Genomic DNA, 22,599 nt, shown 5'->3' with positions numbered 1-22,599 from the left:
GACAAAGTCAGTAACCAGCCCCTGTCCTATATCTGACTTGCAAGAGCACTTATTGATAACACACTAGTCAAGAAAGTTTTAGGAGAAAATTAGCATCTCCGAGAGAAAAAAACACAATTTCTCAATAGCCTACCTATGTCTGCTATCAATTATATCCACTTTACACCACTTTATTCTATTTTGAAGGAGCAAAATATCCAGATAATAATGGACTTCCATGTATCACATTTAGTGAGATTCAGACTCTTACTTTTAATAGTTCTCACTGTTTCTTAAGTGTTATACAATGTCTGAAGCATATCTTTTGATATAACTCCTGTGAAGTGGGTGCTATTATTCTCAGGTTTACAGGTGAGGCCATTGAGGTTTAGAGAGATTATGTATCTTTTCCTGGATCACCAAGCTACTCCCAGTAAGAGAAAAGCTAGGATTTGAACTCATACCTGACTCAAAAAAATGTACTCACTGTATGGCTTTCCTCTAAGTTCTCCAATACATGCAAACTGGAAGTGGGGAGGAAACCCAGTAAATCAGAGGCTCAAGAAAAATGTACAAATACTCATGGAGATAATGTTTTCTCACTCCCACACTAAAGAATTTGAGAAATCTTTGCATATATCCTCTCCATAGACATGCCAGCACAATTCCTATACCAACTGCAATTAAGTCACTAAGCAAAAAGAACATTTCCTAAAAACATTAACCTACTACAGAATTGTAAAATGATGAGTCATTCAAAAAACTTCCTCACAATCAACCTGGCCAATTATTAAGGGTACAGGTTATGAAAACAGGATGCAAAGTCTGAACAGGGACCATTACAAACTTATTGTGTTAAAAACCCCAAAGATGAACAATAAACATTTAATTAGAATTGGCGAAATCCTGTCTATTGTGCTTACAGGGTTAGCAGGCAGGTGCCGGACAGGCATCTGAAGTCCATAGGCTTCCTAATAGTGAAATGCATGATTTCAAGTTTCGGACATGAAGATAACAAACTTTCTAGAAGAAACCAAGAATACCTTTGCTTCATCCCAGGTTATATCCTTTGAAGAAAGTTCTCCTCAAGAAAAAGGTATAACAAGTATCAGGTTTTGTAACTTTTTAAAATGGATGTTTTTTTGGGCCACACAGTCTCTTCTTACATAAGCAAATTATGTTAGCATAGTTCATGAAATATATTGACTCTTTCTTAGTAATCAGTCAGCAATGCTCTGCATGGGATTTGCTGACTGGATTGGGAAGAAAGGGAAGATCAAATGTTATTCTGAATTCCTCTTTTTATCTATGGCCTTCTCTCCTTTTCATTCCCCTTTCCTCCCACACACTGGACACTGTGAGCATACTGTCAGGTAAGTAATGTGACGAGAATCAACAAATATAAAGTCTTGGATTAATTTATTAATTTATGTTGAATTAACAAGCAATACTAGAGCATTTGAATAAGTAAAAAGGAAAGGAAAAAGTTTACAGCAATTTCATGTCCACTCTAGTTTCCATGCTTTCTTTGTTCCTACAAATCTTAACCTTGAACTTCCCCCTTGAACACTCACTCTTGCCCTTGCCCTTATCTGGTTTGTCTTGTTATGACTCAACATTGGTCAAAATATTCTCCTCCCTGCCACCACAAATACCTTTTTCTGCATAAATTAGGTTTTGACATATTTCCTATGCTTTCCCAAGTAACCAACCTCTCCTTCTTCCTGGTTTTATATTCTTATACATAGTTTCAAGAACCCACCTGATACACAGAATGAGAGATCATACCCCCCCACACACATATAATTTCTTCTATTTAAAAAATTACTTTATAGAATTATAAGGAAAATGTATAATGTGTAGTAAAGAAGAAAGCACACAATTACAAAAAATCCCTATATTTTACTATATTTTACAGTGTGACCTGGTAAAAGGCCTGTGTCAAGTGGGGTTTCCAGAACATTACAACTGAACTGTCTGCATTCTTTCTTTTAAGTATAAATGACAATACCCAAAGCTTCCAAAACTAAAGGCAAAAGAAAACATCTGTTCTAGTTTTATGTCATCCATGAATTTTAACATGCAAAAGACAAATCAAATCAACTAGTTTATTCTTTATCAATGCCAGATTACTTCTTGTGTGTATCTTATTTACTTGTTAAATCTGATCATAGATATCCAAACTCATGAAATGTTCAAATGTTTCTCTTTAGATTATCATTCATTCTAACAGCATGTACTGTTCAGAAACATTCCCAGGTTTGCCTTTGAATCTTGGAAATTTTTATAATTTTCTTTAGTTCTCTTCATTCTAATTATGTAACAAGTCATATTAAATGATTTTTCACTTTTTGTTATCTACATTAAATCCTTAAAATAACCAGGCTTTTGTTTAAAATATTTTTATTATACTAAGGCAGATGTATCCAAAACAAATTGAAAATTCATTTAAATAATCTTACAAAATTTTAGAATTCAGGAAAGAGAATTCTCTTGGAGTCACTGCAGTCATGTTGTAATTTTAAAAAGCCAAAGAAAATATTATAACTGTGGCAAAAAAAGAAAAATATTATTCTACCCCAGCCTAAAACTCTGGTGAAAATATTTTATGAAGTTCTGTTTAATATCCTTCAAGGATGATATCAGCAGACCAAGAAAAGTTCCATAAAAAAAAGACAAAAAAAGTAACAAGAAAATACGACAAGGAAATTGTTATGATTTGGATGTGAGGTGTCCCCCAAAAGCTCATGTGTGAGACAATGCAGGAAGGATTAGAGGTGAAACAGTTGGGTTATGAGAGCCTTAATCCAGTCAATGAATTAGCGCTCTCCCCATGGGATTAACTGAGTGGTAATTGAAGGCAGGTAGGGTATGACTGGAGAAGGTGGGTCATTGCGGGGTGTGCCTTTGGGGTACATATTTTGTATATGGTGAGTGGCATCTCTCTCTGCTCTCTGATCATCATGTGAGCTGCTTTCCTCTGCCACACTCTTCCTTCATGGTATTCTATCTCACCTTGGGACCCAAAGAATGGAGCCAGTTGTTTATGGATTGGGACCTCTGAAAACATGAGCTCCAAATAAACTTTTCCTCCTCAAATTGTTCTTGTCAGGTCATTTGATCACAACAGTGAAAAAGCTGACTAAAACAGAACTGCCCTGAAATGTAAAAAAAAAAAAAAAAAAAAAAAAAAAAAATCACACCTGAAATAAAGGTATGTTGAAATAATGAGTATACATGAGTCTGAAAAAGAGTCAAATTTGAGTTTTAAATGTTGAACAAGGGGTTGGGGATATAGCTTAGTTGGGAGAGTGCTTGCCTTGAAAGGCCAAGGCCTGGGTTTGACCCCCAGTACCTCAAGAAAAAAAAAAAATTTGCCTTAAATGTTGAATGAGAAGTAGGGTTTGATAAAAGTCACCAGACTGATTAGCCCTTCGCTTTCCATTGCACTAACCATACCCTAATATTCAATATCCTCCATTTTGAGAAAAATTGTATTCCCAGTCTTCTCTCCCAGTACTTCCCATACACTTGCCATTCTTGTCTAGTCACTAACTACAAATTATGTCTACTGTATTTTATTTTTATATCTATGCTCATAAATTTCTTTTATAAAATAACCCATTTTGTTCCTGCACTCCTTATGTCTCCTCTGACTCTTCCAGCAGGTGCCAGTTCTCCTTCCTCAGCAATTTAATGCACTCATTTATTCCTTGTACTTATTAGTTTGCACTTTCATACTTCCTTATATGATCGTTACTGCCCCAAACGTAATCTCCTTCAAAGGAAGTATAAGACTTTTCATATCACCAATAATAGAAAATATTTGATTATTTGGATTAATAATAGTTTGCATATTGGAATATAGGCTTATAGAATTTATGGCTTCCAATAAAATATAAATGAAAATATAGCTAGAATCAGGAAAGATTTAGGTACATTGCTTGTTAATAAATATCTAAAGCAATTAGTAATATTTGGAGAAATTCCTCATGCTAAAAAAAAATAAAAGTTCTATTAAAGTAACAAATGCAGCTTGGCATAAATATTGTATATTAAATACTTGCATTTATTTCCACTCTCTCCTGAAACACTAAAATAACAATAAAGAAGCAAAAGAAGACAGACAAAATAGGAATGTAAATGACAACAGATGAGAGATTTTGACACAGTTTTAGAGAATGGGAAGTGGATAGATGTGTGAATACTAACTTGAACACCCAAGTGCTGGCAGTGTATGAAATCAAAATGATGCAAATAGTTCTAATTTTCCTCATCACCCTCAAGCTAAGGAGGTATCAGCTCCACTGGGCAACGGGGTAACCAAGGTGCCCCAGATCACAGAACCTGAATGGTTGCAGCAGGATTCAAACCAGGTTCTTCCAACTTGAAGCTGGAACTTCTTATTCCACATCGTTGTCACTGCACCTGACATGTGGTCCCTATAGAACCATCGTCAGTATCCTTCCTCACAGCTCTTTACAAGATCTTCCTTCCCCACCACAACTCTTGCCAAATTCTTCCTCAGCTAAATTCCTGTAGCACAATTAATTTGTACCACCCATTTGGCACTTAATTATATACTCCCTGGGATGGTTCTTGAATGGATCCATCTAGAATATAAGTTACTTTTCATAGGAACCCTAAAGCATTTAGTGTGTAAACACCTTCACCGCTGAGGAAACTGAGGTTCAGAGTCCCATAGCAGTCAATGGAACAGTTGGGACTATGACCTGAGTCTCTTTATGAGACTTCTTATTTCCTGTGCACATACTGCAGTAGGGAGTTGTGCCCCTGCAGCCTCTGTATCACATTTTATCTCTTAATGTTCATTACCAATATCTATTACACTGGGTTTTGTTTTTCTGTTTACTTGTTTGTTGCTTCCTTCACAGAAACAATGCTACTATTGATTATATAAAAAAGAAGGGCATTTACTATTTTGTAACACAGTGCTGTATGTGGTAATAATGACATAATGACATTTATCTTGCATTTTCTACATTGATAATTCATTCTTGAACCTCAAATACTTTTTTTTTGTTCTTATTTTTGGTACTAGAGATTAAATCCAGTTGTACTTTACCACTATATCCCCAGCTATATATTTTAGTTTTTATTTTGAGACAGGGTCTTGCTTAGGAACTCACTAATCAAATACATTTCTAAATATGTTTATTATATTTTATTATTGTAATTCTGATGTCACTGTTCCACTATACACAGTATATAATCAATAATCATAGACTATGTAAAAAGAGTAAGACCCTCAAATTTAACTGATTCTGATAACTCTTTAGCTTTCTGGTAAATTTTACCTACTTGATGACTATAATTTTTAATACTACAGCACATTACTGCTTGACTCTGAAGCAAAGGGAATGTTACTATTTAATTAAAGTTGCCAAACATCTAGAAAATTGCCAGTCCCCTGTGGAGCCAGAAATAGAATGTCTTCCTGTAGTCATTACTCCTAAAAAGTCCCAGTATCAGAATTGGATAAGGATCAGTCATTTCCCTGTCACTAACAAAACAAGCCTATCTGTGGCCAGAGGGCAAGCACATTAGGCTTTATCTCGGTAATCTCATTTGTTGAATTATTCTTAAAAATACCTTTGTTTTCAAATTAAACAATAATAATAATAGCTGACATTTACTAAAAAGCTTACTGTACACTGAGCAATGGGTTAAGTACCTGACATATATTATCACCTCATGAAATACCAATGTCAACACAGTAAAGCAGATACTATCATTATTCTTCATATAAAGATAAGGAAAGTGAAGCTTACAGAGATGGAGTCATGTGCACAAATAATAGGGTCAGTACCTGAGAAATCATGAACTAGAACAGGGCTGCCTGATTCTCCACGTGCAAGGCAAAGTATGAATGGAAGTTTTTATCACCAGATCAGGAGTACTGCAATACAAATGAATTCACAGCTACCCTTTCATAGGGCTAAAGCAAGTGTGGTTACAGGATATACATACCCATACAGCCTCCAACAACAAGAACCAGTAGAAAATCCTACTATCCCAGTAAACTTTTTTTTCCTCTAATTTTTACTTGTGCGATACCTTATTCTTTTAAGGTCACATCCTCTTCTCCCTCCAATCTCCTCAGACTGCCTTGATACTATGTAGTACATGAGATTTGCAAAGGAATGAGAGATAACTTTGCCCTCGCAGCCTTGACTTTTGACTTTTGGAATTGAAAAAGTAACTGAGACTCCAAAAACAGAACAATTGTTATGACAACTGAATATGATTTGAACTGTTTTAAAATTAGTCCAATTAAAAAAAATTCCAGTTTGGGGATTAGCTAATTATTCTATTAAGCCAACTGGGAAAATTTCCTATTAGAAAAAAAGTTTGCCTTTATATAGAAAATATTCTAAAATAATTTTATTGCATTTTCAAGAAACATGTAGCAAATCCCAATTAGTGGTCAATGTTAGCCTCCACAAGAGAAAGACCTGCCAGGATATGGGTGATAACACTAGTTCATGCTGACAAGGGAGAAAAATGAAATCCTGCACAGCTCACCCCATCTGTGTGCTGATGATGATTTCATGTATTCTAAGTGCTTGCCACATGTCAACTGTGCTCAGGTGACCTGTAAATGCCTTTCCTGTCAAATCCCTAGGTCATTTCTTACATAAAAGAATAAGTCAGTTGTAATGTGTAGCGTCAGAGTGTGTGTTTTGAACTCTTCCAGACTCTTGTCTCTTTCTAATTGTCCCTGAGTAGCTCTTGGTTTAGATTAGAGCAAAGAATAGGGAACCTAAACTGAAAACAGAACAGAATTACTTTATAAACCAAGGAAAGGGGAGTATAAACCTATTAAAATACATACTGTGGATGCACCTGAAACCACTTGATTGTCGAAGATATCTATCTGAGGTTTAAAGATGTTTATCACTCTAATACTATATGGAGAGACTGGTTTTTTCATTCAGTAAATGGGCAGATGAACTAAACAGGCACTTCTCAAAAGAAGTACAAATGGCTAACAACTATATGAAAAAAAATGTTCAACATCTGTAGCTATCAGGGAAATGTAAATCAAGATCACATTGAGATTTCATCTCACCCCAGTCAGAACAGTTATCCTCAAAAATACAAACAGCAATAAATGCTGGTGAGGATGTGGGGGAAAAGGAACTCTTATCCACTGTTGGTGGGAATGTAAATTGGTTTAGACACTGTGGAAATCAGTATAGAGGTTTCTCAAAAAACTAAAAAACTCAAAACACTATCATGTGATCCAGCTTTACCACTCCTCAGTATTTATCTGAAGGAATTTAAGTCAGTATACTTTAGAGATATATACATACCCATGTTTATCACAGCACACTTTGCAATAGTCAAGTTATGGAACCAGTCCAGATGTCTGTCAACAGATAAACGAATAAAGAAAAAGTGGTACATATACAAAATGAAGTTTTATTCAGCCATAAAGAAGAATGAAGGTATGTTATTTGGCAAGAAAATATATGGAACCAGAGACTGTAATGTTAAGCAAAATAAGACTCAGATAGACAAATATGAAATGTTTTCTCTCATATGTGGATGTTACAAAGAAAAAAGGGACATCACAAAAGGAGAAGGAAGACCATGAGGATAGAAGAAGGGAATCAGAGGGAGAGAAGAAAGGAGGGTAAAGGGAGGCATTTCGAAGTGAAATTGATCAAATTATGTTATGTGAATGTACGATTATGCCACAATGATACCACTACTCTGTATAATTAATATGTACTAATTTTTTTTAAAAAGTCTGTGGTTTCTGTGTCAATCAACCAATCTCCACAGATTTAGAGATTGTGGAGACTGTGAATGCAAAAACTGGCAGGCGTAATTAAGTTGGAGAACTTTATGATAAATTAATTAAGGTGCACTAAGAATTTAAATCTAAAATGCCGTACCCCAGTGCAAAACTTTCAGACTCCGTGTGTGGGCAGAAAGTATGTAAGAAAATAATTATCACTTTTTGGAATGATTTTTTTCAAAGACATAGTGGCTACTTACTACCACTCTTCACCCTTCCTCAGCATTCCATCCACCCCACTGTAGACCTTAGGGAGTCCCACCACCTCATACACCAACATCCTTAGCATTTGTGTTCTAATTTCTGAATCCTTCTGGAGATGTTTGCCATTAACCCTGCAGAATCTAGAGGGCAGCATCCTTAACCCCACACCTATGTGATCCTGTATAAGTCACCTCTCCAACCCAAAAATTCCTCATCTATAAAATAGGGACAGTGACACAAAGATACACTGTGCACCGTTTGTAGGTGAAAACATAAAGCTTGTTCTACTTTCCATATGTATATGAAAATACTAATATTAAGTGAGAAAGATAAAGAGGTCATCTTTATCTCTCAATACCCCCAGATAGTACCAGAGACAAAACCCCTTTGCTTTCAACTGTGAGCTGTAGCACAGGGGTTAGCAAACATTTTCTGTGAAGGGGCAGATATTAAATACTTTAGGTTTTGCAGGACACAGTTTTTGTTGCATCTACTCAACTCTGTTACTACAGCACAAAAGCAGCCACAGATGATACATAAGCAAATAGGTATGGTCAGATTTTTTTCCTATAGCCTTCAGTCTGTCAACCCTGATCTAGGCTGTGTGATAAATATAATTGATACACACATTTAAATGAGGAGAAATGAAAATGGCTTCTGCCCCTCCCCATAGTGTCTCCCAGTTTACAGTAATTTGAAAATAGAAGAAAAAGGCAAGGGAAAAGAGTGTAGTGTGCTGTCTATCCATTCATTCTCTTCTTTTAGATCAAGTTGAGGGAGGAACAAACATAAAGGGAAAAGAATGTCCACAAAGTTTGAAAGATTTTAAACCTGCCATTATTTTATGGCTAAAACCCAAGGGTAGGATTCTCAGACTTTAGTTGGTGCCTTGGAGTATGCAGACAGACAGTATGTAGAGAGATCTAGAAGCATATGCCTCTAGATAGGAAGTGATGGAGACTAAGGTGCACTAAGTGTATGGAGAAGATACGGATCTGGCCAAATGTCCAGCAAGGTGGGAGGTAGCTCAGAGAGGCAGCCAGCATGCTAGTCTGTGAGTCATCAAGGCAGGGGCTTCACGGTGGACCACCCAAATTAGGGTTGAAATGAAAGATGCAGCTTCCCTCGAGGGAATCTGTGGTATCAGCTTGAGTTATGGTGGGATTCTGAGAGAGTAGAAGAGGCAGGGGCAATTCACCAAAAAGAGATGTGGGCTTGACTGTCACCAGGATCCAGGCAACACCGAACACTGCCAGGATCGGCTTCATAGGTGTGTGACACAAGCAGGGACACAGGGCCCAATGCTTGGTTTAGAGCTCTGCTATTGCTGTCTTGCACTTTGTCATTATTTTTGAACAAGGAGCACCACATTTTCATTTTGCACAGGGTCCTCTTAATTATGTAGCCAGTTCTGACAGCAGCATAGAAGTTAAACCAAACCAGATAATGGGCATACTCTTCACCTTATACCAGGCTAATCATGTGAACAAGCTTCTCTTCCACCCTTCACCACCCATGCAGTGTTTGTGTGATACCCCAAATTGTGGAGGAGGAGAGCTTGAGGGAGGGAAATATTAAAATGGAATTTTGATTTGGTCTAGGACTAAGTAATGCATATTGAATGATACCAGATAATACTGAATTTATCAAGAAATATTCAGGTTAAGTTCTCTACCTCAGTTAGGGATAGAAGGGCAGAGTAGAGAAGACTAAGTAAAATTTAGAGCACAGTTGAATTCAGTCATAAAGAAATCAAGTACTAGAACTGTGCCCATGAGTTTTATGAGGTGTCTTGACTTTGAAATACAATACTGGCCACAGTTGCATTAACCAGAAAGTGCCAGAGGACATTCAGGCCATGTATGTAAAGTTTTCCTTTAAATCTCATCACTATTCTTCCTGCTCTGGCTTTGAAAAAGAAAAGCAAGAAATAAGACTCATATGGGGCTGGAGGCAACCAGAGCTCAGGGACTTTCCAACAATGAAGCTGCTGTACAGTGTCTCCCAGCAAAGGTGGAGGAAGGGCTTTTGAAAAGAGGGCACGGTGCAGGGATCCTCTGCCCCAAAACTCTTCAATGCTTTCTCTGTCCTCTTCACCTTCCTCTTTCAGGCACCTCTGTTTTCCCATCCTTGCTCATCTTTTATGCCTTTCACTAAAATTATATAAATAAAAGGGTCTTCCCAGCCACTGCTTCCCTGAAGTGTGCACCAAACCCCAAAATGACCCCAACCTACCCTTTGAACATGCCTCCTTTCCAGAACCTCAGGATGGAGTTAAGAAATCAAGTTGGTTAAATTTAAATCACATAGCAGTGTCACTACCCTAACTATATTCCTCGAAGTGTTTATTAAATCTAGAGAATCTTTGAAATTATAGCAGAAGTAGCCATGTTTAATAAGCAGGGTTGAGACTAAGACAAAGGTGGTACTGCTGGCTTTTTCTCCAACTTAAAACAAGCTCTGGGGGAGGGAGGACAAGAAGAAATACAGAAACATGTTTTTTTCCTCCTCTTTCAAGGTGCTTAGTTCCCTGATGCCCTTTTCTCTGTTAGGTGCCAACTTCCGCTTTTGAGTCTTACTCCACTATTCCTTTCTTGGAGAACCACACTGGGTCCACATATTAAGACACATTTTGGTCCTAAAACCTGGAGTTGAGAGTAGGGGACTATGAGGGCCAGGGTTAAAACACCCACCTCCCAGGGCTCCAGGAGCACATATTGGGAAGAAAAGCCCCTTCTGAAAAACCTAGGGCAAAGCCGCTGCAACTTCACTGTGCATCAGAATCACCCAGCGAGCTTGCTAACACAGAATCTCCCCAGCCCCCCAGAGGAAGTGGAGCTGGAGTTGGGCCTGAGAAACTGCACTCCTAGCAAGTTCCCAGGTGATTCTGATGCTGTTGTCCTGGGATCACAAGAACAACATTCAAGGACAAGGTAAGACTAAATTAGGTCTAGAAAATTGCCCTAGAGCCCTAGAGGCCCTAGACTATCTACCTATTTTAACCAGCAACTCTCTGTCCTTCCCACAACTGAACTAGAAACATTTGGGCTAGATAAAAATAATATTAACTCTAACTATTTACATAAACTGATTACATGCTACATTATTAATTCACTTTCCAGCAGGGTCCCTGTTTGAAGGCTTAGATTTATGAGCTCCAAATGATGCCCTACAAACCAAAATCTCTTGGCAGATGATGTGTGTGTGTGTGTGTGTGTGCACGAGTGTGTATGTGTACATGTGTGTTCAATGAGACTTTTAAAAATCAGATTTCACAATCTAAATTTTCAGATTTTATTGAGAAAATCAGAAGATCTGGTACCACTGGGCCTATAATCCTGTGCAGTATCATTTAGCAGGAGTGGACTAGTGACTCACACATTAAGATGCAGCATTTACCAGCTGGGGCAGCACAGTCCTTACCACTCTCCACAGCCTCTTGAGCACTGAGATCACAACTGAACTTCCATGTTTTTGTTACTATATTTGTGCCGTTTTTCTTATAGTAGAGACGTTCTTCTCTGTACCTAAGAAGAAAAGCAAAAACTGGAAAGGCTGGGTAAGGAGCAGGGGCCTTGCCTTGAGAACTGTCAACTCAGGAGACAAGGGAGAGGGTTTGGGGGACTTCTTTACAGTGTTGGAACCAGAAATGGCAGAGGCCTCAGTAGATCTTCAAACCAGTTCAGGAGCAGGACAGTGTATGGAGGGCCAAGTGGACACTCCGTGGGGCCAATGGAGGAAAGTGAAAGGCCATTCTAGAATAGTTTAGATAGAAATAAAGAGAAGGCAGTATTTATTATACCGCTCTTTTACTATGAAACCCCAGGCTTTCTCTGAAAATTATGGGTTATGTTTCATTCCACAAATTATTTATGTGTACCACTATAACAAGCACTGCAGTGGGCACAAAACACATAATAGAATTAAAAAAAAAATTGTTTCCCTCCGGAATGGTCCAAGTCAGTGGTTGTTAACATTTTTGCTAGTTCAATCCATCAATAAAATATGTAATCATTTATCCCAATATATGTATATATATTTGTTTACAAATGATAAGTGTTATGCTAATCTCGCAATATTTTGGGAATACTAGAAATTATATCCAAAAAGAAGGGAAAATACATAATAAAATCATAATTAAAATATTACATGTAAATTTTTTATAAATAAATACAGTAGAAACTCACACCTCAATGACTTCTCATGTAATAATTTATCTACCAAAGAGGCATTTAAAATTATTTTTAGAATAAAATAAGCTTGGGGTATGCTTTATTCATATCTGAGAATTAACTAGACCTGATTCTCAATAACTCCTCAGATGATAAAAAATTAGAAATATGTGAAAATAAACTACTGTAGATTAGAACAAAGGTGCCAGAGGTGGTACTCCAACTGACCCCTAGAGGAGTAAGTTTCTTCCAGGAAAGAGCATAAACAAAGTCACACAGCTGTCTGGTGACCAGAGGAAGACCTATGGAAAAGTTCAAAATGGAGGACCAGTGCAGCAAATTATTAAGTACGTGTATCAAAAACGCAATGGGTTAACTTAGACAACTTGCACCATGGAAGACTACATTCTGAGTCTGCATTTTCAGTCTTCAGTTTGTCCTTCATGTGGCACTGTTATCCTTTCATATCAGAAAAAAAAAGTGAGTTTTGGTGGTAGCCAGGGTAACAAAATACTGGGAGTGAGGGCAGAGGAAGGTCAAGGAATGTTCTATAGTTACACATCAAGAAAGTACAAAACACAGGTTATTTTTAATTTTGGCTACGTTCCTATAATTTTTTAATGTCTAAAACTTAAGATGTACATAAATAGTAAAGTCTGTTTCTCATGTAGCCATGAGAAAAAATACTTTCCCAGTAATTCAATACTACCTTCTTATTTTGTTGACATTTTATTTTCATCAGCTGCCATTCAAGCCAACAAAAATGCCCAAAGTGAGCATTTTCCAAATTTGTCACCAGGGAGGGTGTCCCTTTCCCATCTCCCCTTGGTTTCTGTCCACCTCTGTCCTTAGTGTACTAGCATGACTCACCAGCCACAGGACACAAATTGAGAATTGCTTTTCTCAGAGTGCTGAAGTGTTTGCCTTCAGTTATCCATATTCTCTCTTCTGATGACACTTGTGGCCAAGGACAAAGATTTACAAGGCAGCTGACAAACCAGTGGGGTGTGGCTCAGCCTGCAAACAAAGGGCTTTCCCCACATGAACAGAGCCAGCTGTCCTAGGCAGAGAATTAGCCTACAGTTTGGGAATCCTGGGCCAACTAAGGTAACTGGCTTAAACACCCATCTTCTCTACATGTGTTCTCAGGAGATGTACCGCCATGTCTGATAGGAGTATTAGAAGAAACATAAAAACCAAAACAAATCAAAACCTCAGAACACAAATGGAATACTTTTTACATCACCTTGTCTTGTGATAGAGATATTGATACATGTGAATTGTGTGAAAATAGTTTTCCTTCTAAGTATTATAAATAGCAAGATTTTGCTTGAACCAAAGTCCTAGTCAAAACTACAGAGTTAGGGGTTTTCTATTTCTTTACAGATTTCACATGGAATATAAACGAATTATACATTGTGTTTGACAGTTGTTTAGATTTTACTAAAACAGTCCCACTGTTTCTATTAGTTTTGTTACCTGTATATTTATAAATGTCATACTCCACATATGATGATACTCCATGTATGATTTCAATGATACTCCACGTATCATTGAAAAGGAAATTTTAGAATAAACCTTTCTTTGTCACTTTAAAATTTATTACTCAAGCCTGGCACAGTGGCTCAGACCTGTATCCTCAACAACTCGGGAGGCTGAGGAAAGAGGAATGCAGGTTCGAGGTCAGCTTTAGTAACTTAGTGAGACCCTAAGCAACTTAGCAAGACCCTGCCTCAAAACAGAAAATAAGGGGGGGTAGGGATGTGGCTCAGTGGTTGAGTGCCACTTGGTCTAATCCCTGATACCAAAATAAATAAATAAATAAATAAAAAGGACTGGGGTGTAGCTCAGCAGTAATGTGTCCTTGGGTTAGATCCTCACTACCAAAACTTAATTAATTAATTATTTGCTCAAAAGTAAGTTTAAAGACAGAATTGATGTAATTAAGTCCAAGATCTGCTTTATTATTTTCATGCAACCTATACTTATTGAGTGATTTCAAAGTACCAGGTATTCAGTAAAGAAAAAAAGTACAGGTGATTTGTTTCATCATGGTCTTCCTAGTCCAGTAAAATAGTTCCAACTGAGGAGGTAAATTATGGAGGGAACTGCAAAACCTAGTAAGATCTTTTGCTTATGCTAGCTGATTGACTGAATGAGTTATTTCCAGGTCAACTTTCACTTTAATTCATTATTAAAAACAAGTTTGTATTCTTATCACAAATCCAACTCCACAAAAATGCTATGGAACACCTTCCCTGTGTAAGGAAGTATGGGTTTTCTCTACCATGGCTCAAAGAGGGAGAATTTTTTTTAAATTATTGATTGCTTTTATAGTGCTAGGGATCAAACCTATGGTCTTATGAATGCTAGGCAAGCACTCTTATCACTGAGCTACAACCTAAACCCAAAGAGAGCAATTTTTTAATGTGATCTATTAAAACTTGAAAAAGTGCTCTGTGTTCTATTCACTTTTTCAAAGAACAAAATGATATCAGACATATATCAGCAATTTAGAGAACCCTAAAATTTTGTTTGCTTTTATTCAAAGGAAGATTTAAGTCACTGGAGATTCTTTATTTTTTGTAAATCTTGTAATATGAATGAATGGATAAATTATTGTTGGGGTGTTGTGAATAAAGTTGGTCTGATTCAAACCAGATCCCACATTTTTGTACCTCTGTTTCATGGCATGAGAACTTAAAATCATGATCCCTAGAACATAGTGAACTAGAAGTAAAATGCTTCTCAAACTCTGCTTCTACCCATGACTGGGGCCCTGCAGGCTCTTCTCAAGACCCTCATTCAGCTATTTTTAGAAATCTTAAAGGAGGAAAAATGAGTAACTATGCTCCTAAGTGCTGACCTGACATCTACCAAGAAACATTCTTACATTTCCTTGTCTTTTGTTCTTTAACTGAAACTGCTGAGATGTTATCAAAGGCACCAAAGAGGAGAATCTCAGGAAGGTGCAGAAGCCTCTAAGATTTAACCCTTGGTGCTCCCCAACTTCCCATATACCCAAGGCAGTGTGGAGCCAGAGCTTTGAATCTCACAGAAGACACAAGAGTTCCAGCATTCACTGCTGCCAAAAGCTCCCACTTTGGATGTCTCAAAGTTGGAAGCAGGGGTGGGCCCTGAATTTCTTCTAGGAAGAGGTGAGCTGTAGGAATAGGCAGTAGTAACAAAAGACCATAGATTATCTTGAAGCTGCATCTGTTTAGAAAGCACACTTTTGTCAAATATGAATTTTTATTTAGTGGAGCTTTAACAGTTGTTCATGGTTATTATAGAACAGGTAAGCCCTGTGCCCAAGCTATCTTTTGATGCTGACACAGATGGAGGAAATTAGTCCTCCTAACTCATTTTGGGTTTTCACCTTGTGCTGACAATGTCAGAAGTTGAAGATATTTTAATGGACACTGGCAGAAATCCTTTGGGTATAGGTTTGAAAAGACAAAGGGGGTAATGATGTGCTAGTAAGCCAGCTCTCCAGAAAAAGAAAAGAAGAAAATAAAAGCCGTGATTGGTAGCATTTGCAGATCCCCATGGTATAAATACCAGCCGGTTTCAAGTTCCCAAACACCACTAAACACAGAGATAGTTAAGATGAACACAATCAGCTTCTGTGATAGTTCCCAGTTGGCGGCAGCACATCACTGAGAGAGGTCCAAGTGGCTCCTGCAGCCTCAACTCCCTGCTTTTACTTTTCTATGAAGACAAAATCAGATCAAAGAAACTTCCCTGCATTCCTAAGTGAAATATTATGAAGCCAGTACTTGGAAAGACAGATACCAGATAAACCTGGCTTTGCTGGCTGCTTCTTTCATTTAACCCTCCATCTGTCCCTGGATAAGGATAAAGGACACTCTGGTCAGACAAGTCTCAGTCCACAGTCCTCTGGTTGTTTCTAAGCATTATCTCGGTTCAAAGCACAGAAAAAGCATGGAGAATGAGAAAAAAAAAAAAAAAGTAAGGAAATAATTTGTCTTTTTAAAGTACGTGACAAATAAGCTAGGGAGAAAATACATGTGTATGGACAAACTTAAAACAAATGGCCTCTGTAATAAAAACAAGCTAGATTTTGAACTGAGGTCAGTGTTTTGTTCTTGTTTTCTTTTCTTTTATTAGAAATAAAGCTTAGTTCATAAGGATGTTGGCTTTCTCATCTTCCTCACACTCCTCATTTCAGCAATCCTCTTGGCCAGAGACATCTCATGGGAGAGCCTGGGTCTGTGGTATTTTGGTAACAGTTACTGATGTGTTGATACAGTCAGGGATCTCTCCCTGCTCGCTATGAGGTAACTGTTTCAAGTACAGTCCAAAGAGATGATGTCAAAGATATATACAAACAAACGCTGACCTTGAAGACTTTTAATGCATCTCTAATGGAACAAGCAGAGCTGTGCTCATTGGTCAGGGTTCTACTTGATTGGTGGAGAACATATTTGGACTTGGGAAGAACTGTTGTCAAGACCAAGAATTAGTCATCAGTAATGTTGGCTAAGAGACTAACTGGGCATTCCAAAGAGTTTAACTGCCAAATGGGCATTTCAAAGAAATTAAATGCTTGATTTTTTTGCTTCAATTTTTTATATCTGAGGTAGAAAACCACCAGTTGTTGTCTTTTCCATAGGGGTAAGCTATAAGGTTCTGTGAATTAAATTTTTTAAATTCAAGATTTTAGAGAAGAACCCCTGTGTATCATGGCTGTCTTCACCATGTTGTATCATAACCATTCCTGCATTATCTGTGCTACATTCTATTAGTGTTGCACAGTAACAGTTGAAAGACAACCAGTTTTAGGTCATGAATTCCAGAATATGCTTCTTTCCACTAGTTGTATGCCTTCTAGTGGATCCTCTGGGGCAGGAAATATTAGTCAAAGAGGGTCAGTGTTTCATCATAGCTTATATATAGTGAATCTATAAATGATTCAGTACCATGTTTTTGTCATTCACTGAGCTACGGTATAAATTCAACATCTGGACTTCATCCTTTGAAAATAGTCTCTTCAACAGTAACTGATGAGCATATTCAGCTTGGGGATTTTGCTTTTCTCTTTTACCCTCCTTTTTTTCTACAGGGCTTTGATTAGAAAGCTTAAGATAAATTTAGCCCAAGTAAAGCATTAAAATGGAAACAGAAATTATACTCATTTTTGTCTGTATTACAGCTTTGCTATTCTTACCAACTCTTTCAACCCACAAGATCTTAAACTGTTGTAGGGAAAAAACTACCTATTTCACTTTTGTAACCCTGGCAGCAAGTAGCACAGGACTTATACATAATGCATGAGCATTTCATCTTTCGTACTCAAATTAGGCTAAAAAAAAATTTAAAGACAGGGTATGGGAAAATGCAATGGACATCAGCATATTGTACTTGATCTCCTGGAAAAGGTGGTTCCTTTCTGACTCAAATAAAATGAAGAATACAAAAAATGTTGTCTCATCTCTCAAAAGTCCTCAGAATCATAAGGCCCCTAATAGAATGCAACTAGTAGAAGTTCTGGGCAATTCATTGAGAGGATGAAGAATTTATAAGGTTTCCCAGAAATTACAGAGAAATTAGGAAGACAAAAGATGACTAAAAGGTTGACAAGAAACTAGATATATTTTGAATTACTTCAGTGGGAAAGAATAAACTCTGCTGGAGTCAGGGGTTATAAACAGGCTATTGACCAACACAAGAGGCCAAAATTACATTCTCCCCAAATAACCTCTAATGAATGTCTCCAGATCTCTGACTTCTCACCCTCAGCATGTTAACACAGAGGTCCTGCCTGAAGACAGTGCCCCTCACCCAGACTGCTGAGAGGAGGAAATCTGAGCCATGAAAAGCTCTAGAAAGAGATAAATCAGTAGTAAGCAAATGTGGTCACAGAATGTGTGAACCATGTACTCTGTCCCTTAAACAGAACAATAGTTACAATGAACAAACATAAATAGCGGCCCTGGAAGTATGAATGAGGGCAGATACAGGACAACGAAAAGTACACTGGTATTAACACTGTAGATCTGTGGAATATATTCACCCTGCTGGCATGAATCAAGCAGTTCAGGTTTGAAAGGATTTAAGTAAATAAATGGCTGATCAATTTATAATAGGATACTAAAAAGATGTTGAAAATATTTAGGCATAGCACTAGCCTTCAAGTATGATGTCCTAGAGAACAACTGTAAAAGTCCATTGAAGACTTTTACACAGAAAAGATCATTGGGGACTTGTATCAAAGTAAAATCCTTCATTTAGGGACTGACCTTTTGAACTTAGCTCAAGGTAAGTTCTTCCTAATGCTGAAATTCAAATTAGGTCATTTATAAGAAATAACTCTCAATTTTAAAAAGGAGGTTGTACAGAATGCAAATTAGTGCAGCCACTCTAGAAAGCAGTGTACAGATTCCTTAGAAAACTTGGAATGGAACTACCATTTGACCCAGCTATCCCACTCCTTGGCCTATACCCAAAGGACTTAAAATCAGCATACCACAGTGATGCAGCCACATCAATGTTCATAGCTGCTCAATTCACAATAGCTAGATTGTGGAACCAACCTAGATGCCTTTCAATTGATGAATGCATAAAGAAACTGTGGTATATATACACAATGGAGTATTACTCAGCCATAAAGAAGAATAAAATTATGGCATGCGCAGGCAAATGGATGAAGTTGGAGAATATCATGCTAAGTGAGATAAGCCAATCTCAAAAAATCAAAGGCCAAATGATCTCTCTGATAAGCAGATGATGAAACATAATGGGGGGTGGGAGGGAGGCAAGAATGGAGGAAGGATGGGCTGAATAGAGGAAAGAGGGATGGGAGGGGTGGGGGGAAGGGGAAAATAACAGATTGAGACAAACATCATTATCCTGTGTACATGTATGATTACACAAATTGTATGACTCTACTTCATGTACAACCAGAGAAATAAGTTTTACCCCATTTGTTTACAATGAATCAAAATAAATAAATTTTTTAAAAAGGAAGCAGTTTAGAGGAGTGATAAAAACATTCTAAAATTTCATAGTTGCAATGATTGTACCATTTTGTTAATACACAAAAATACAATAAATTGCATTATTTGTTTTAAACTTAAAAAAATAAAAATAAAAAGGATGTATCAGCAAATCTTTGCTATTATAGTTAATAAACCAGTTAAAAATATTTCTTGAGAACCTAATAAATTCAAAGTACTATTCATATCCTACTTCAACTGAATTGATAGAAAAATATATGCATTTATGTGACTGTATATTATTTCTATCATGGTCTGCTTTTCCTGCCAACATAAAAGTCATTATCTTTTGAGTTAGGACTTTGTAAAAACTTAACAACTGAATTGATTAGATGATATAAAAATATAGGGAAATAATTTCTGGCATTTTTAAAGAAATTCACTTTGAATACAATGTGGGTACTTTTGGTCACTTTTTGTAAATCTAAAATTATTTTACAATTATAAAAGTTTTTAAAATACATTGTAACAAATATGAAAATGAAAAGCAAATGTGCACCAAGATATGAACTCATCTTTTAAACTGCTTGACCCCATTCAGGATTCCATGTTTCCCCAGCCTTCATAGCAAAACAAATCATCTAGGTTTACCGCCAGGCCTATGATAGAGCCGGAAATGAACAAGAAGTTCTAAGTGAAGAGAATTTTCACTCTGGATGGGTTTCCTGAAGACAAGTAACCACGTTTGTACTATTAAAATCGGCAACAGGAAATTCTGAGACCCATTTATAAAAGAAAAGGAATGCAAGAATGTTTCCAAGTGGTGAAAAATCACATGACTCCATGAGACATGTAAGTCTGTGTGTATGTCTGTGTGTGTGTGTGTGTGTGTGTGTGTGTGTGTGTGTGTGACCCATTTGGAAAACCCTCCATCGATTTGTCACTCTAGCCTTTCTATTGACTTCTTTGAGAAGCTGGTGTGATGAGTAAACCTTCCTCCTTTATCCAATTTCATTTCCCTTTCTTTCCTTCTCAAAGCACTGCCTCATAAATTTATATCTGCACACATACAGAGTCCCTAGCCAGTGATAACAGTGGCACAGCCCCTCCTTGGCTCCCTACTATTCCTGTTAATGAATGGTGGACCTCAGAATTCTTTTTATCATTAGAGAGGAAACAAAGAAGAAAAAAAATGTTAGAAATCAATCAGAAAAACTGTAACTATGGGCCACAATGAAAAATCTTGGAATGAAACTGGAAATTTTCTTCATTTGGGGCAGAAATTATTTCTTAAATTAGTTATCTAATTTCTAAATCAAATGAAACATAAAGAATATGAAAAATCTTAGTTAGATTTTATTCTGCTCTTGAAATACCTGTTGAAGAAAAATGAAAAGTTAACCTATAGATTTAGAAATTTTATTCTCCTAATATATTACTTGCTTAAAATGCTTTACAAAATTATTAAGCCAAAACACTCAGAAGAAAAGCAAATATTTATAAATATTTATGCTCAAAGCATTATTATTAAAAGTATCAGTTTTCAAAAGAATGTATCAAGGAAGTAGATAATTTTAAAAATACATTTCATTTTGGTTTTTCTGAAATACTACTGAAAGTAATATTAAGAGAAAAATGAAAGGAATATGAATTGGTGTTGATTCCTGACTGTACTACTGACCGTATATATGCCCTTGAACAGCTCACCTCACCTCTCTGTCTCACTTGTAAAATAATGGGTTTGCACTTGATTAGCATTTACAAACTGATTACCCATTGACTACCTTCAGCCTGTGATCTTATCTTTCATGTCCAGTGTGTTTTGAAAATTGGGAAATTCTACATTCAAATCCTGATTTTTTATTTCTCTAAAAAATTATAGGATTAAAATACTAAGCCTACATTCCCATGTGGCAACAAAAGGCAGAAACTGAATTGCAGCTCCATCCTCTGGGGAAGGCATGGACTCCTGGTGGTGTACTCTTTGCCTGACTGCTTAGGCATCTCATTAACACTTGAGCTTTATAGGGCTGGATGAAATAATGAATGGTATCGCTTAGCACAGTGCCTAGCATGTAGAAAATGCTTAATAGTAGAGTTGTAAAGGCAAATAATGGTCAACATAATGACTCAACTCAATCGAAGTCAAAGTTAGCATGTAGATTCTTCTCTGCCAAAGGCAACGCTGGTCCTATTTAAAAATCAGCTATTTGCCACTAATTTTCAATATATTTTGCTCTGTTGAAACCAAACAGACTAGGATTTCTAACTGATATACAGTAAATTAAAAATGGTGTTTTTTGAGTGACTCTGGTTCTCGTATTCTCCACTTCTGGCTGAACTGGCTATCAACACTTGATTTGTGAAAACTTTGATCCTACTTATTGCACTTGCTAGGTACATAGTCTACCACAGTGTTTTAGTTAGGCTTTTCATTGCTGTGACCAAAATACCCAACAAGAACAACTTAGAGGAGAAAAAGTTTATTTGGGTTTCCCAGTTTAAGAGGTCTCAGTCCAGAGATGCTGGTTTCACTGGTCTGGGCCCAAGTTGAGGCAGCACATCATGGGAGAAAGGGCCAGAGGAAGAAAACTGCTCAGTTCAAGGCAGAGAGGGAGGAAGGAGCCACATGGAAAAACAACCCTTCCAGAGCACACCACACCCCATCCACCTCCAATGAGTACCCAGTCAATCCATTGAAACTAGGATGAACCGAATAGGTTAGTCTCATAATCTAACCATTTTACCTTTGAATATTCCTGTATCTACACAAACTTTTGGGGGACACATCATATCCAAACCATAACACATAGGTTTATTCTGATTTACTGTAAATAACCAATTTAATAGAGAGCTCATTCATATGTGAACAAATGAGACCACAAAAAAACCTATGAGAGTTTTTGTCATCCGTCCCAACCATTTTGAGCTGCTCTAGAAACTATCACTTGTCACTTACGAGGCTCATTTCCTCAGCCACACTTCATATATTAGATTGCTTTATTAATAAAGGAGCTTAAATGGACTTGCTCCAACATACAACTGGCATAGATTTGCCACACTTTAAGAGATGTGTTTTTAAGTTAAATTTGACTTGCACATACTGTTACTTTGTGTATTTGTTAGAGAAAAAAGTTTATAAGTTATAACCCAACAATACTTTTGGCAACAACATTTTCGAAAATTTAAATAATTTACCACCTTCTTAGAATTTGTTTTATTGAGTTTTTTTTTTCACTTGTAAAGGTGTAAATATCACTTCTATTGCTTCAGAACTTGCAACTGATTAAGCAGAATCTGGCTAGCCTAAAGCATGTTCCTCTGATTTTGATTCCATCATAAATCTGAAACTGGGACAAGATAGGAACAGAACTGCCAGAGGGAAACTGAAGAAGTCTATGTAGTCTGGCTTCCACCCCTACCTGTGCCCCCGCTTCTCCCAACTCTGCAGTAATCA

At 37.0% G+C, this 22,599-nt stretch overlaps 1 protein-coding gene across 7 annotated transcripts in view; it reads right to left on the bottom strand.

The window, feature by feature from the left end:
* Filip1 (filamin A interacting protein 1) overlaps positions 1–22,599 on the bottom strand; it is a 180,933-nt gene that overhangs the window by 100,527 nt on the left and 57,807 nt on the right. The window contains exon 2 of one of the 7 annotated variants that reach the window (XM_047558223.1): positions 11,390–11,538. The exons of 5 other annotated variants lie outside the window; for them this stretch is intronic. The gene's annotated coding sequence lies outside the window, so the exon portion shown is untranslated. The remainder of the gene's footprint in view (positions 1–11,389; positions 11,539–22,599) is intronic. One more of the 7 variants, XM_047558224.1, reaches the window with a different exon arrangement.

The sequence above is a fragment of the Sciurus carolinensis genome, chromosome 7 (genome assembly GCF_902686445.1).
Source record: "Sciurus carolinensis chromosome 7, mSciCar1.2, whole genome shotgun sequence".
In the NCBI taxonomy this organism is placed as follows: Eukaryota; Metazoa; Chordata; class Mammalia; order Rodentia; family Sciuridae; genus Sciurus; species Sciurus carolinensis.
This window is presented reverse-complemented; position numbering and strand designations above follow the sequence as displayed.